This window comes from Notolabrus celidotus, chromosome 4 (assembly GCF_009762535.1).
Source record: "Notolabrus celidotus isolate fNotCel1 chromosome 4, fNotCel1.pri, whole genome shotgun sequence".
In the NCBI taxonomy this organism is placed as follows: domain Eukaryota; kingdom Metazoa; phylum Chordata; class Actinopteri; order Labriformes; family Labridae; genus Notolabrus; species Notolabrus celidotus.
The window spans coordinates 25878636-25894239 of NC_048275.1; the positions used below are offsets into that span (position 1 = coordinate 25878636).

The following is a 15604-nucleotide window of genomic DNA, read 5'->3' on the forward strand; positions in this document are numbered from 1 at the left end:
CTGAACACTTAAGTCCTTTGGAGGAAAGAGTATGAGAGGGACAACTTACTCACGCCTAATCTTTATAAAGGCCGCAGTGGACCTACCTTTTTTTAATTTTGTTTCAAGGCCTCAAAAGCAGCAAAGGCTGGAGACTATACAAGATACAGATTATTGAGAAGAAGGTTGAGGTAAATACAACTTGAAGATGTCAGGTTGTGATTTAAATATGATCCCAACTTTGGGTACTAAGTCAATCATGACCCTTCCCACTGCACCTTAGATTGTTCGTACACATTGTTGAAATGTTTGAAATTCAAGATCAATGATATACCACAATGGATTAGAAAAAAAAGTTAAAAATAGTATGGAAAATGTCATTTCATTCCAAGACTCTTTTTTTTTTTTTTTTTATGCAAAAGGACAATTATAAACAATGCAGAATGTTATACAAATTTAACAGGTGCATTAATCAGTCATTTTTTTGGATTAGAAAAGAAGTATGGAAAATTGAGTCTAGAAAATGTCAATGGAAAAAACACAGGATCCTAGATGCTGAAGTCTAAATAGTATATTTCTCATCACTTAGAATTTCCAATAGCTGAATACAGCGATACAACTCTAGTTTTATTCTGTACTCAGTAGTTGTGAGAGCACTCCTGTATTATTCAGTTGAGGACCAAACTGACCTCAGTTCAGCATTCAGCAGCTTCTACACCTGCTGAGTAGACACTGTAGACTGCTTACTTACAGAAAGCATCTTAAAAACTTCAGATCTGAAGTCATTAGTGAAATGTCTGCAGTCAGCTCAGAAACAGAGAGCGTTAGTCTCTGTGCTCTCTCACACACTCTCTGCTCTCCTCTCATCATCTCACTTTGCAGCTAATTTGTCCGTCCATACAGTCAGTGAACGATGACAGACGGCCACACAAAGGGCACCCGTGGGTGGGATGCAGCGAACGTGAGAGACCTCTTCAGGGCCGCTGTGTGTTTTGTCTACCGTTTGTTGCATAAGTGTTCCTGTCGGGAAACGTATAGACTCTGTACATTTACAGTTCGTGCACAATGCCTGTATGTACTTTTTCCAGTTTGACAACCTGCTGAAGGAACAGGTCACATGTTGTGTTGAAGTGACAAGTGCTTTCACTGGCACTCGAGCCTGACGGCACTGAGAATACAGCACAGGTGTTCACTTTTATTAAAAAAACATGAGGGCTATAAAGTTAAAGAAACATACTGGAAACTTACACTGAATGTTCACTGGTATGAGTCCCTTTGCGCCTACAGCAATTCACCAAAGCTCCTTTTTTGCACAGCTTAACTCACTAAAAGGTATCACAGAGTTTAGCTGAGATGTCAAGATGTAAATAATATCATGAAAACATACCCCTCTTTTTGCTTTGCATGGTCAGCTTTTCTAAAATAACTTACCGTTCTGGCATTTTGTAATATCTGCTGCCTATGCAATTTTTACATTATTTAGAAAACCACAAGCTACAGTATATTCAAAAAACCTAACCACAATCTAAAGATGTGTTACAAAAGAACATATCTGACAATCTTATTATGTGTGTCACAAGTTTGAGGTAGAATTAATTCATAGACTCTATCCAACAATGTTTGAATGATAAGTATAGACATAAACAATCATGCAAGTCAAACCTGGGGCATTTAGATCATGAAATAAACACCATAAATGTATAACAAGCTGCTCTACAATGCTAGAAATAGGCTCTGTGCGCTGATGCCCTTTGTATTTTTTTGTTTCTCCTGACTGCCTTAGTAGTACACAGCGACAGACAGTAGAGTGAAGCATTTTGTTAACACCTGAGAAAACCTCCTGAGAGCCCAAAGCAAATATGTGTCACAACAGAGATCACGAAAAGTCTGCTTAAGCAGGACTAGAGGAGTTGAGTGCGTGACATTTTTATAGAGCTGTAACTGTTGTTTATTTTCTCAGTGTTCTGGAAAATTCAGTCTCCTGATGGCGTCGCCTGTTCTTATTTATTCCTGTTATTTTTCCTCCAAAGCAAACACAAACATCTGCAGAGACAGAGAATAACAGACATAGAGACTGGGTTGTCACATAACATCCCTCCTTCCTCACTTTTCTTTCTTTTATTCTTTTTTTTTCTTTCTTTTTGTCTGAGTGTCTGGTGTTTAAATGGACTCACACATAGGCGGACACACACACACACACACACACACACACACACACACACACACACTGACACACACACACACACACACACACACACACACACACAGGCAGACAGGGGTGATTGCGAGTGTGTTCTTTGACAAAACAAAGGGATTGTGGCTCTTATATAACTACTTTGATCCTTATCAGGGACGTGATGTGTATTTCATATGCTGTGTGACCCCGCCCTCATCACCCACCCCCTTCCCTTCCCCTCCCACCCAACTCTCCTCAGAAAACACACTTATTTCTCTGGATTCATTGTGATAACATTAAACAAACCTACATACACAGACACACACACACATACAGAACTTGAATGTGGTGTTGCTCTTCACATCTTACATAACTCTGGTTCCACTCGGCCCAACGCCAGTCTGATCCACATCGACTCAATGAGCTGATGAATTAGCTCATTTGACCATGACAGTACAGGGTGAGACTGCAGTCAACTGCGGTAGGTCCACTGAGGTCGACTTTTTTACTTTTTGTTTTTTATAAGAGTTAAATAAAGTAAGTGATAAACGTTTAAGTGGCTTTCTGAACACTAAACTTGATGTTTGTGCAACCTGCTAGCCTGACCAATTCTCAAATGTAACCAAGTCTTGCATTATTTACTTTGTTTATGATTTACACAGGCTTTATCAGTGAGTGTGGACCATTATTCCTCTGGACCTAGAATGTAGTGGACCCAAATAGAACCTTTCAAACCTTGTAGTAATAACTCATCCTGCTCTATGTTAAAAAGGGTTTACCCTCAGGTTATGCAGTCCATCATATATAAGATATCAGAAAACTGAAAAACACCCCTCCAATTTTCTTCCAGCAGAGGCTCAGGTTTGTGTGTCTTGTTTTATTCAACCAACTCTTCTAAACCTAATTTCACTGTGCAGGCCAAAAAAAGCAATTCATGCTCACATTTTAAAGGATAGTTCTTTTTTTATAGTGAGATTGCATGAGGTTCTTTTGAATAGTAAGTCCATTTCCCTCAGGGGACCTAGTCAGCTCAGACCCATTTTTTGAGAAACCAGGTGAGGTACCAGCACAGAAGCTAGGCTATCAACCGAAGTAATTAATCTCATTTTAATAAAGTCAAACCAAAACACTAATGGTGCAGTGTGCTTACACTCTTTAACATTTTTAGTGGTTTACTTTGCCACCAGAAAAAAAAAAAAAATTGCAGACGAATCAATTTCCTTAGCCTGTAGTGCACTGATCACTGCTTGGGTCTAAGATGTATGAGTCAACTTGACTTTTTATTATGTTACAGACTTCCCCAAGTAGAGGTATGAATGCAAACTAAAAGCCCTAACATGACATGTGATATTAAACGAGAACAAAGGGGAAGACTGGTAGGGCAAACTGAAAAAGGATCAGCTCACCTGCGCGCCGGACCGGTCCACCGGGATATACTGGTCGGCGTGGGATGTGTGGGGCGAGCCCAAACTTCTTTGAGGAGTTCAATAGTTATTTTTGGTTGCTTGGGCAAGTTTAAAAGCATTGTCGGTTCTCCAAGTGTTTTCGGGCGGCTCTCTGGTTGAGTCTCGTGTTGATCTGTTAGCGTCCTCTTCGCTTCCCAGCTGCAGCTCATCACCTCAATCAGGTGACTTCATACTAACAAGACCAAACCCCTTTCATGGGTGGCACCTAAGGCAAGGGATTCGTTTAACATTGTCGGACAAAACCCGTTACAGCTGAACCCAATCCCAATTTCCCACATGAGAGCCAGTCAACACAAAATACAGAAAAGAAAAGGAGAGGAGGTTTAAGGTACCCCTTTGTCCTATCAACAAGTACACAGATATATTGTGAATTTTGATACAGTTTAAAAATGCTTAAAGCAACAACTGCTTAACATTATTCTGCTGACAAAGTTATGGCTATAGCTTCTTATCTCTCCAGGCTCATCAGTGGGACTCAGTATGTGATGCCATCAACAGAGTGGAAAGGCTGCTGATGAGACCATGGGAATCCTCTGAACAAATTACTGCAAAATCCACAAATTTTACTCCAAAACGTTGGAAATCTTGTGCAACTTCTGTCGAAAGGGTTACCAAAGTAAAAGATTGTACCCTTTGGCCAGCAGATCTCAAACTGTCACAGAAACTCACCCTAATTTACTGTAATGTAAATAAGGACACAGAATTTTACCAATTTTTAAAATTGCTTCCCTGACTACATTTTTTGCCAGTGCAGACATGAAAACCACATCACTGTGTTCATCAGAGTCTTGGGATGTTCATGGTGCAATTGTTTTTCTGATAGCTATTACGCACACATGCGCACACGTGCACACGCGCACACACACACACACACACACACACACACACACACACACACACACACACACACACACACACACACACACACACACAGGATAGGCATCGTTTGTCAAGCTGTTTTCAAGGTTTTTATACCATCACCTCCTTTGTTCTCATGCCTCATTGAGCAAGTCTTACTTCACCTTTACCACCTCTGACTATAGCTTTCACTTTCCTCATCATCTATAGCATCTCATTCTTCTGCTGCTTCCTCATACATTGAACAAAACAATTCAGTGTAGCCTCTGCTCTTCAATTTATAACGAATGTTGGATCAGAACTGACTAATACCTTTTAAAGCACTTTGAACTGAAGGACTCATTTGGTCGTGTGATTTGAACAATATTCCCTAAAGCAAGAATTTTCAGGGGGTCCATTTGTCTCAAAGTTTTTTAGGAACTACGAAAGAGACTAATAGTTGGAGAATGGTAATTGGCATGGTAGTTTACACAACACAAACTATCTTATTCAAGTGTATTTCTTTAGATTATCCAGTACTTTTTTTCTTCTCTAGAGGGCACTGTTATTTTTTTACTTACTACACAAAAATGAATAAATGTTTCTCTCCCAAATCTGTGTCTTGACCTCCATCAGCGCACAGCTCTCACTTCTTTACTTTTTTTCCTCTCCCTGCCTTCTTTCTTACTCCCTCTTCCACTTACTAAGCCCCCCTTTCTTTCACTGGGAGGCCCCTCTATGGCTAATTTACTGTACCTGCAACACAGAACCCTGTGTTCAGACATGTTTCCTTCTCAGTAAGTGTAACTTTAAAAAAAAAGTTCAGATTAGCAGATGTGTGTATTTACACACTACAGACTCTTTATAAGAAGTGGACATAGCCCCAGAGTTTGTAAAAAGAAGACGATGCTGAAGTGCCTCAAACCTGCTGTCTGTCTGAGGCAGGTTTAAGGGGACTGGACCACTGGTTGTAAAAACAAGTTTGATAGTATTAGACTGTGAGAAAACTAGTCTACTTGTCACAAGCTTGTGGTCTCACTTGCTAGTTTTAAGTCCTCAACACAGTAAAGGATGACCATCAAACCTTCAGGTAGGGAGACTATACAATAAACTCAAATGTTTTAGCTCATGGTACAATTGTATTTTCATCAGTACACTTTTCAACACAATGAAAAGTCCCTCAGCAGATGGAAAATCCTGTCTTCAATGATCAACCAGACATTTATATTTAAAAAACAAACAACTCCTGAGCAGCTTGTTTAAGTTGGTTGTGGACGTGTGCCTCACTGAAATTGGTTCTAACAATGCTTCTTCCAGCCTGTTCCCACCATTGTTTGCTTGTTTTGATATTCGTACATTGGCATTTCTATTGTGGGCGACTGAAAATTGACATTTGCAATGTGTGAAAAATGCAGCATATTTGTTGCCTGGTACTTTTTGACTGAAACTTTAACTCTCCTGGTGCTCTTCGGAAAAACGCTGACTTCATTTTTGGCATGACAGCTAACCTACCTGTTGTTACACAGCAGGTCCTGTCAGTATGGCAAGCTGGGCTAGCTAAGCAACAGCTGCACATGGAGATTGACTGACACATGTACAGACAAATCTGTATTGACCTGCGGTGCATTAGGGATGTTTTTTTAACGAAGCTTGAAAACGTCAATGTCAAACTGGGACATATGGTCACCCCAACACAGCATTATGTTCATTTTATTTTTTATCCAGACTACACTCGTCTTTTGTACCAGGCTGTAAACATGTTTATTTCTGCTGTGAAGATCGGCTTTTTTGAATTGGTGTGTATGTGGTTTCCGGTACTTCCGGAGCCAGCCACAAGCGGATCCTAGATGAACTGCAGTTATATTTTTAGACCGGAGGTTCCGCTTGCTGACAACTTAGTTTTTGTAAATCCTTGCTCCACCCTTTATGGTGATTTCTGGCTTTTAAATATAATGAAATATGGCAATGGACTAAATTGCCAACAGAGCTTTAAAGAAAAAAATACTTGGCTTTCCCTTTTTTTTCCCACTGTCATACGATTTCTTAGATTTTTTTTTTCATTTCCTTAAGAAAAGTCTATTTGGTGCTCTGTGATGTCACTTTACAGAAATCAAGTTTTCTTGTTTTTGTAACCTATGTCCCACCTACGCCCTCCCTCCTCCCTTGTTCTTCTGTTTCATCCCTCCCTTCCTCTCCCCTTTCTTTAATCGACTGTGGGATCGCAGCCGTTCCCCTATCAGCCTAATTACAGTCCAGAAATGTAAATAACATTATACAAGAGTAGTGCCGGGCCTCGCTCTGCACCGCACACAGAGAAGGAGTTTGGAAGTAAAGACAAGGAAGAATGGGCAAGGAACTAGAAAGAAAGATACAAGGGATGCAAGAGGATTAAGAAAAACAGGGATGGCTGGTTTTAGTCTCTTAAAGGAGGGAACAAGACCAATTATAGTTTAAGTATTCTTTAATGAGCAGTAATTTGTGAAGATCAGAGGAGGCAGAGACAAACAGAAACAGAGCAGGCACATCAATGAACCTTTGTTCTTTTGTTTCTCTTTTTTTGAAAGATAGTGGGACAAGGGAAGATAGACAAATGTATAGATAGACATGATGCTCAGAGTCAAAAAGATGGATGTAAAGTTGTTTCTGTATAGAAGCTGGGTATGTTATTTCAGACTGCCACATTAAGAAGGTTTACTTTTTGTTTAACGTTTCTGACTTTGTCAGACACACTGACCAATGTATGGCTTGTTATATAAAATTGAATTGTTCTTATATTATGGAGCCATTAAACCAAAAAGTTGCATGCAGGTAAACCTTGTAGTTACTGGTGTTTCTTTAATACTTTATTATTGCAAAAGTATTTAAGTGGTCTTCTGCTGCCAAGACTTGTGTATGAGGGTTGAATATTTAATCTTGGCAAAATGTATTTAAAAAAATAAATAAAGCAAAGTAAAATTATTGAAAACCAACAATGCACTTATAATTTTCCCCCTAACACCAGAATCCTCTGCCTTGTATTTGCTGATTTAACTCTAAGCCCATCTTCCCTTTGAAGATTTAACCTAAAAATGGCTCAGAACATAACATTTGACTTCAATGTAAAAGGCTGGCATTGCCTAGAACAGTTGTTCACTCGGGTGGCACATAATTTGGTCATAGGATCAGTAAATCCATACTAGCCATTAAAAGTGATTTGTAAGGCACATACCTGTGCAAAGATCATAGTCAAATCAATGGGTTTAAATAAAACCAGTCACACAGCCAATTAAAACATGTTCTATCTAGAAGTAGAAATTTGAGCTTGCCAGAAACTCAAATTGCTGTGCTGAGCTTAAAATATTTGAGTGAAGGGTACAGATCATTTTCTACTCTTAAATATGCTCATAATTGAGAAGAATTTCAAGCAGCTCATGCTGTTTTAAATTAACTATATATAAGCTTGACCTCACTACAGCTCTGGTATAAAGAAATTAAATGTAGAAAATGCAAAACCTTATACAACAAAAATCAAAAACTGATGTTGCTCTTTTTTACTACATGTACACACATCTCTGTCTTTTACTGTCATGTCCCCAGTCAGGGGCCACACTGTTAAGATGTGCTGATATTACCCACACATAATATCTGGACAGTGTTTGGTAAGCTCTTTTTGCTGTTAATAGATGCTGCTATAAAAACTCAATAATAACAAATGTCTTTGCTGAGAAAGAAACAGAGAAAACAATCATCTGCCTCCCCTCTGTTATTTCGAATAACACAATCTCTACACTGCACTGGATCGTGACTTTATAAGGTCCTGACTTTCCTCAGTCCTTTTTCTCATGAAAACTAATTAAGACAAATTACTTTCTTAAGTTCATTTTTTAACCAATGAAATCAAAGTAGGAACCTATTCTGTGAGAGAACCAGCAGCCCCCATGAACATTTAACTCCTGTCAGCCATCGTGAAGAACGACAGTGGGAGCAAATCAAGCATACAAAAACAATGAACTCACGCAAACACGAGCACTCACAGTGTGTCTGTAGGTCAACGCAGGTTGTTCAGCCAAATATGTGTCAGTGTTGAGAAGTGGAGAGTTCTTACAAGACTCCAGCAACTAGTAGATATTCTGTATGTTGGCTGAGGGTTCAAGTTCAGGCACACACATACTTATGTAATTCTATACTTTAAAGGACCTTTATTGACTTTATGCATTCCTTTGCTGCCAACCTTGGCAGAGAAAGGCTTTACCTTAACTGAACCCTCCAGAAGATCTTAGATACGATTCTTTTTTAAATTAGATAGCCTACTACAGTATGTAAGTGTGTGTTCTATAGTATATAACCGCATGTCCATTGGAAGAAAACAAAAACTGTTTTGAATTTCTGTGTGTTGGTCTTGGGGTCAGTTGGATGTTTGGATGTTTTCAACTTCTTTACTAGTGCTGGTTGTAAATCTTTAGTATTTAAATCTGCTGAAGAACAAAGACTTTGTGGTTTTGGACAAATTATTGTACAGTATCTATACTTTATATTGATGCTTCACAGAAGACTCACAATGGGATTTACTTGTTTCAGTCCCACAGTGTGTGTTTGGTCTATACTTGGACACAAGCAGGAGTTTTTTAAGGACAAACATTCTTGATCTGGTTCCAGGGCCACACACACAATACATTCTGTCCCCCAATTACAATCGTTTCCTGCTGCCATCATCAGTGCATAAAGACAAAAAAAACTTCCCTCCTCTTAAAGAGATAGTCCACATGTCTCTATGGAACATTTATATATCTGGACAGTTACTTTAGTAGCATTTAAAGAAAACCAGGGTGTGATAACTCAACATTGAGAAAACTCTGATGTTTTTCTGAAACAAATCATCGATTACAATAACTCCTTAGTTTCCAGAGTCTGGAAAAATCTCTGTTCAAAAGGGACAGACCAAAATCCAAAACTGGATGGCTGTGATCTTTGCACCCTTCAGGCATCACTGCATGAAAAACAGGCATGGCTCTGCAGTGGAAACCACTGCATTGGCTCAAAATCACTTGCAACAAATGTGTTTTTGAACACAGTCTGTTGCTGCTTTCACAGCTGTGGCTTAAAACATGCAAAGAGGAAATCATATATTAATATGATCGACAGTCACTGGTGACTTATCTGGCTCTGAGCCCATTTAGGATGGACTGTAGTCTGCCAAATCAAAGTTTGACATTCTTTTGGAAATCATGGATGCCAAGTAGGGATGCCATTATCCATCCATTAACTTGACCACTTGTCCCGTTTTGGGTCAGGGGGGGCTGGAGACAATCCCAGCTGACTTCGAAGGAAGGCAGGGTACACCTTGAACAGGTCACCAACCTATCACAGGGAAACATGGAAAGACAGACAACCATTCACGCACACACTCACACCTACGGGCAATTTAGAGTGATCAATCAACCTGGTTAGCATGTTTTTGGACTGTGGGAGGAAGCCGGAGTACCCGGAGAGAACCCACACATGCACAGGGAGAACATGCAAACTCCACACAGAAAGGCACCTTCTGGGATGCAAGCAACTTTAAATAGATATAGAATTGATATTACAAACCACATTTTTTCCTTACATTTTACACAGCATCCGAATTGGTGTTGTACTTATTTTGATTCGTTAGGAACTGAGTCATCCACACATGACTGATGGAGGAAACAAATGAAGACATGGCTGCTTGTTGATTGTTTTGTTCTGTGTGTGTAAGACAGTGAAGAAGGAGAAAGTAAGAGTGAATGATATCAGGATATCATAAGATGCAAGTTGTGACTTGTTCGACATACATTACATTACAACAGGAGGGTGGCATAGAGAGGGCATGTTTAATCAAACACACACACACACACACACACACGCACACACGCACGCACGCACGCACGCACGCACGCACGCACGCACGCACGCACGCACGCACGCACACACACATATTTATATATACTATGTGAAGATAACAATCAAGACATTTTTGTGATGTTGGGTGGTATCTATAGAACATTGAATGCATGTGTGTGTGTTTGTATTTGTGTGTGTGCACAGTGGGAAACCAGTATCTGTACATTTGTAATTACACTCAGGAAATGTTTATTCATGTTTGATTGGGTGGGACCAGCCGGGACTCTGGGTACATTTAAACAAACTATTTCTACATCCTGTTTAAAGTCGCTTTCAGACGGAGCAGAGAGAGAGAATACTGCTTGAGGTGGGCCTTCGGCCACTTATGTAAGCACTGATTCAGATCCTGAGGCCCCATTAAACCGATACTTGAGGGGGAAAAGAAGTCCTGAGGTCAGCTTTAGAAGTATTAAATGTGATGTGATGAGATCATCCTCAAATGTGTCTATCTGTTTAGGTTAACAACTAAACTGACCAGATCAATCTGACCAGATAGGAGACTACAACACTTTGCATGTTATTGATGCAAAATCCTCTTTTGATTATGGGGCAACCTTTGAGTTGAAAATGGAAACCAATGCATTGCAAGGAATTGCGAAAAAAAATCACATTCTTTAAAATCCACTTGAGGCTGGCTGCAAAAGCCAAGAAGCTCATTTCTTAAGTCATACACTTTGAATAGGGAGGGTGATGTAGGATACAAAAGAAACACAGAAGACTTGTTTTAGCAGAAGTAGATTGAGGGAAAAACATCATACGCAACTGCTTCAAGGACTATTTCACATGATCTTTGAGTATCAACAATGATGCTGTTGGTCTAAATTGCTCTTGGGAACAGATATAATCTGATACTGACTTTGGGCTGATGCATTTGATATGGGCAGGACACAACCAGTCTACATTTAATACAGATTCTTCATCTCTGATACAATACTCTCACTCTTTTTCAATGCTTTCACCTAAAAGTAATCCCAGTGGGTTTAAGTTTTACATTGTCCGCCTAGAGAGCATTACCCCAATCAAGCAAAGTTTAAAAAGAATGGCCCTTGCTATGTTAGTCAAAGGCAGACATAATGGACAGGTGCAACCCAGTAGCTATCTCCCCAAAGAAAGTAGACCTTCGGTATTTGTTTCACAATTTGACAGAGCAGTAAACATATGTAGTTAGATTATTTTTTAACAGTGCCATGTTGTTCAATGCTGGCTGCCTTCAACTTTCTTGCCTGCAATTGCCCCTTTCATGTTCAGCATGGCCCAGCCCCTTATATTTGTGGCCAAGCCAAGAAATGATCACTAGAAAGTTTAGCGTGGTAAACTTTGAGGCAGAGCAAAATTTGTGCACATTCGTATAAGAAGGAACTGTGCCACACCCCTGCCATGGTAGATTTTGCCTCCCTGAGATGATTGTGAAAACTTATTAAGATGTGCAGCTTCTAGATACGTGCAAGAGAAGAAACCAAAATCCAAGCAGGGCTTTGTGTCTGCAAATACTTTGAGTAAAGATATTGGAAAATAAGTCTAAATTGGGCATTGGTGGTTGGGCTGGAAAATGTGCAGTTTTCCCTCAGTAGGATGTGCGAAATCTAATTCCAGCCCAGAGTTACCGCAAAGATTATGTACCAAAACATCTACCAAAACTGCTTAAACTGTAACCCCTCAGTTGATTTGTAGTCATTGTATTCCAGATGTATATGTTTTAGGAAAACATTCATATTCAATATATTCAATAATACTTTGCTGTATTGGTACAAGCACTCTAAATTGGATTTGATAAGTCACAATGTTTTAACTTGTGGGCATTGTTCGCCTTGCATCTGCTTCTGTAGCACACAGTTGTCACAAGGGGTGAGTTGGCCCAGGCTAGCTAGTTGCACTACTAATGTTAGCAGGCTAGCTCTCGATGATGCTAATTTATGGTTATGAAGCAACAAGAAATTTAGTCATTCCCATCTTCATTGAAGGCACAGCATTTGTATTTGTATTTGTATTTGTTTTATTGAAATCATGTGAAAAACACTGTGAAGTACAGGAAATGTTTGATATTGTTAATTTCATTGATGTTTTATTTGTTCCGTTGCATTTTTTTCATACAGTATTTTTAAAACGTGAAATTCTACCTTATATTTGATGATATATTTGAACCCTCTTGGAAATTATGCTATCAAACATACCAGAAGAAATCAAGGTTATGGTTAAGCAGGTCTTGTGCTTCACGCTTACCAGTTATCACCCCTGTATTAATTGTTTTCATTAGAGGAAAAGCAGGAAGAAAGTGCATAATTACAGGAGTAGTCCCCTGAAAACAACAATACAAAGACACAAGACTGTCCTGACCACACCCAGAGACCTGGCTGTCTGTTTCCTAAGTCATGTTAGTTTAACTGTCATTGTGTGTTCAGGAAATCACCTTCAATTCCGTAGGCCTTTGTCATTTCTGATGAAGACAGGAGTATTGGGTTGCTGGTTTATCCCAGTGGACAATTGCACACGCCCTGTACAGAGACAATAGTCCATGAAATTCAGTCCCAAGTTTGACTCCCACCCGTGGCTTTTTGCTGCATGTCATAGCTCACTTTCTCTTCCTTGTTTCTGATTCTATCCAATGTCTTTTCTCTTACTAGAGACTTCAAGAAGCCCTAAGAATGGCTGTTTGGCGTTGCAGTTGAAGCGCATGCTCCATATACAGAGGCTATTGTCCTTGTTGCAGTGGTTACTGGTTTAAGTCCTGGCCACAGTCCTTTTCTGAGCATCATTCACCACTCCTCCCATATACCCTGCCTCTATTCAGTTGTCCTATCCAATCAAGACAATAATGCCCCCAAAAGATAACGTTAAAAAACAAAACGGAAAAGAACAAGCTAAAAACAAACAAAATGATGGATGTGGTCAAGGCCTTACAGTTTTGTGAAGTTGTACCACAAAGTTATTTTCCCTTAAGCTTGTACTACATCTCCAATTTCACTTTCTTGTTCAAAATGTCAACCCCTTTAGTTATTAACCCCTGTAATCTTGGTATATTTTTAATGCTACAGGATTGGGATTTAAGGGTGACAAAAGCCAGCTTTACACTCCAAGTGTCTAGAGATCTCCTGTGGTCTAGAATATGTAGTTTTTGTGGACTACATCAACAGTAAACTCAAGCTTGCCTGGCTAGCATTGTTACTACCAGCCTAATGAATGGAAGAATGACATGCATCAAATATCAGACCAGAGTTGACCTTCCATTGTTGTTTAGAGGGCTTTTAACTGAATCATGCCCAGGATAATATTCATATGGAACAACTCTGCAGCTGTCCATGAATGGATTTTGGAGCTATGCGGGGGCGTGTTCACTGCCGCCGTTTTTTCGCTCTGGCGCGCCTGTTTTCTATGCAAACTCTATGTGGTTCAGCATTTTCAGCGATCAGCGCCCTCAGCTGATTTTAGTCACAGCGCTCTCAGTTAAAAACAGTTCAACTTTTGGAAAGCCGCGCTCATGAATGTCACTTCTTGATCAGCAACCAATCAGAATGAAGAAGGGACGGAACTTCTGCAATTGTCAACCCATTTGCGGAGGTCCGTGCAGAGGAGAAAAGTTATGCTTGTTTTTTGGAGATATAATTTCCTGGTTTAGAGCTGCTGCTGATGCTCTTACACAATTTCTATCAATATTTTCTGTTTCAAGCATGTATGAAGCATACAGAGTATTTTAAAACAGACCTAATGGGACGCGGAAGTGTCGCAGGACGACTTTCGTTACCCAGAAACAGTAAACGCTGGTGGGAAGCGCTCTGAAAGTGAGGTTATGTGCGCTCCCAGCGCATAAAACGGTGGCAGTGGACATGCCACCTAAAGGTGTATCTATTTCAATCTATGGGTAACTATGGAATTTGAAACTGAGGCTGTGTTTCAAAAAGAGTTCCACATTAACTTGACCAATAAATAGGATATATATAAATGACTTAGAAAATCTTGATCTTTATTTGTATCATACATAAGCCTTGAAGCTAAACATGACAGATGGGTTTTATGTTTGGCCCTCAAGTCTACACAAATGTAAAATATACTATTAAAATGATATCATGGATAAATGTACCACGATATAAGTATCTATATTCCTCACCACTAGGGGGCTCCTGTAAGTGCGAAGTAAACACAATTAGGCTCCTAACATGTGCACACATGGGTATATACAGTCCCTACATGTGTGTGTTTGTGTTTGTGTGTGTGTGTGTGTGTCTGTCTGTCTGTCTGTCTGTGTGTGTGCATGCATGTTTGCGTGTGCGTGTGTGTGTGTGTGTGTGTGTGTGTGTGTGTCTTTAACTTTAACTGCTAAGTGTTTGAACCCTTTGGGCTCACACAATGGCTCAGAGGGATTGCTCCGGGTCTCTTATATACGGGGCTGTTTATATCACAACTCCCCCAACACACACACACACACACACACACACACACACACACACACACACACACACACACACACACACACACACACACACACACACACACACACACACACACACACAGTGACTCCTTCCCTCTTATTTCCTATATGAAGAAAGCAAGCTGGAATTCAGGAAGGATGCCATTTTCTCTCAGAGCCCATTTTCAGTACCAAGAGAATAGAGCTCAGAGGGCGTGGTGTAGTTTTTAATTTAAAGTGCACGTGTGTGTTATTGTGTGTATGTGTTTCAGAGGAAGGGGACCCAAAGGAGATCAGTGTTAGTCACATTGTAGCACATTTTTATTTTTTATCTGCTGATAGCAGTCAAAAAAATCTCATCCAAAGTTGTTTTTTTTCCCTCTAACATTAAGATGTTTTATAACTTTTACTCTTTCTGAAAAAAGTGAATATTTAACATAGTGATATTATTAAAATGTTACACTGTTTTTGTATTGTTTAAAAACCATAATCCACAATAACCTCCAAAATGTGAAAATTAGGATGTTATTTATCTGATATTCACCATCTAAAAGTATTGGAAATTAACTTCAATCCAGTTTTGAAATATTGTTGGTTAAGTTTTGGAAAATGTCTGACATTGTGTGTGAAGTGAGCAGGGTTATACTTGGATATTTATTACATCAATCATAACAAATACACTGAAGTCCTGCCTAAACAAGTGAAAGAAAACAACTTTTCAACATCCTAAAACACACTCACGAGCATTCTGCACAAAGTTTTTCAGCATGAAATGTCTGGCTTATATTATGGCTCTTGTGAAGGAATTGTTATATCAATTTCCATCATTCATTGTCTTCATGC

At 39.5% G+C, this 15604-nt stretch overlaps 1 protein-coding gene across 2 annotated transcripts in view; it reads left to right on the plus strand.

Moving 5' to 3' along the window:
* LOC117811288 (protein kinase C epsilon type-like) overlaps positions 1-15604 on the plus strand; it is a 95319-nt gene that overhangs the window by 46333 nt on the left and 33382 nt on the right. The window lies entirely within an intron of this gene.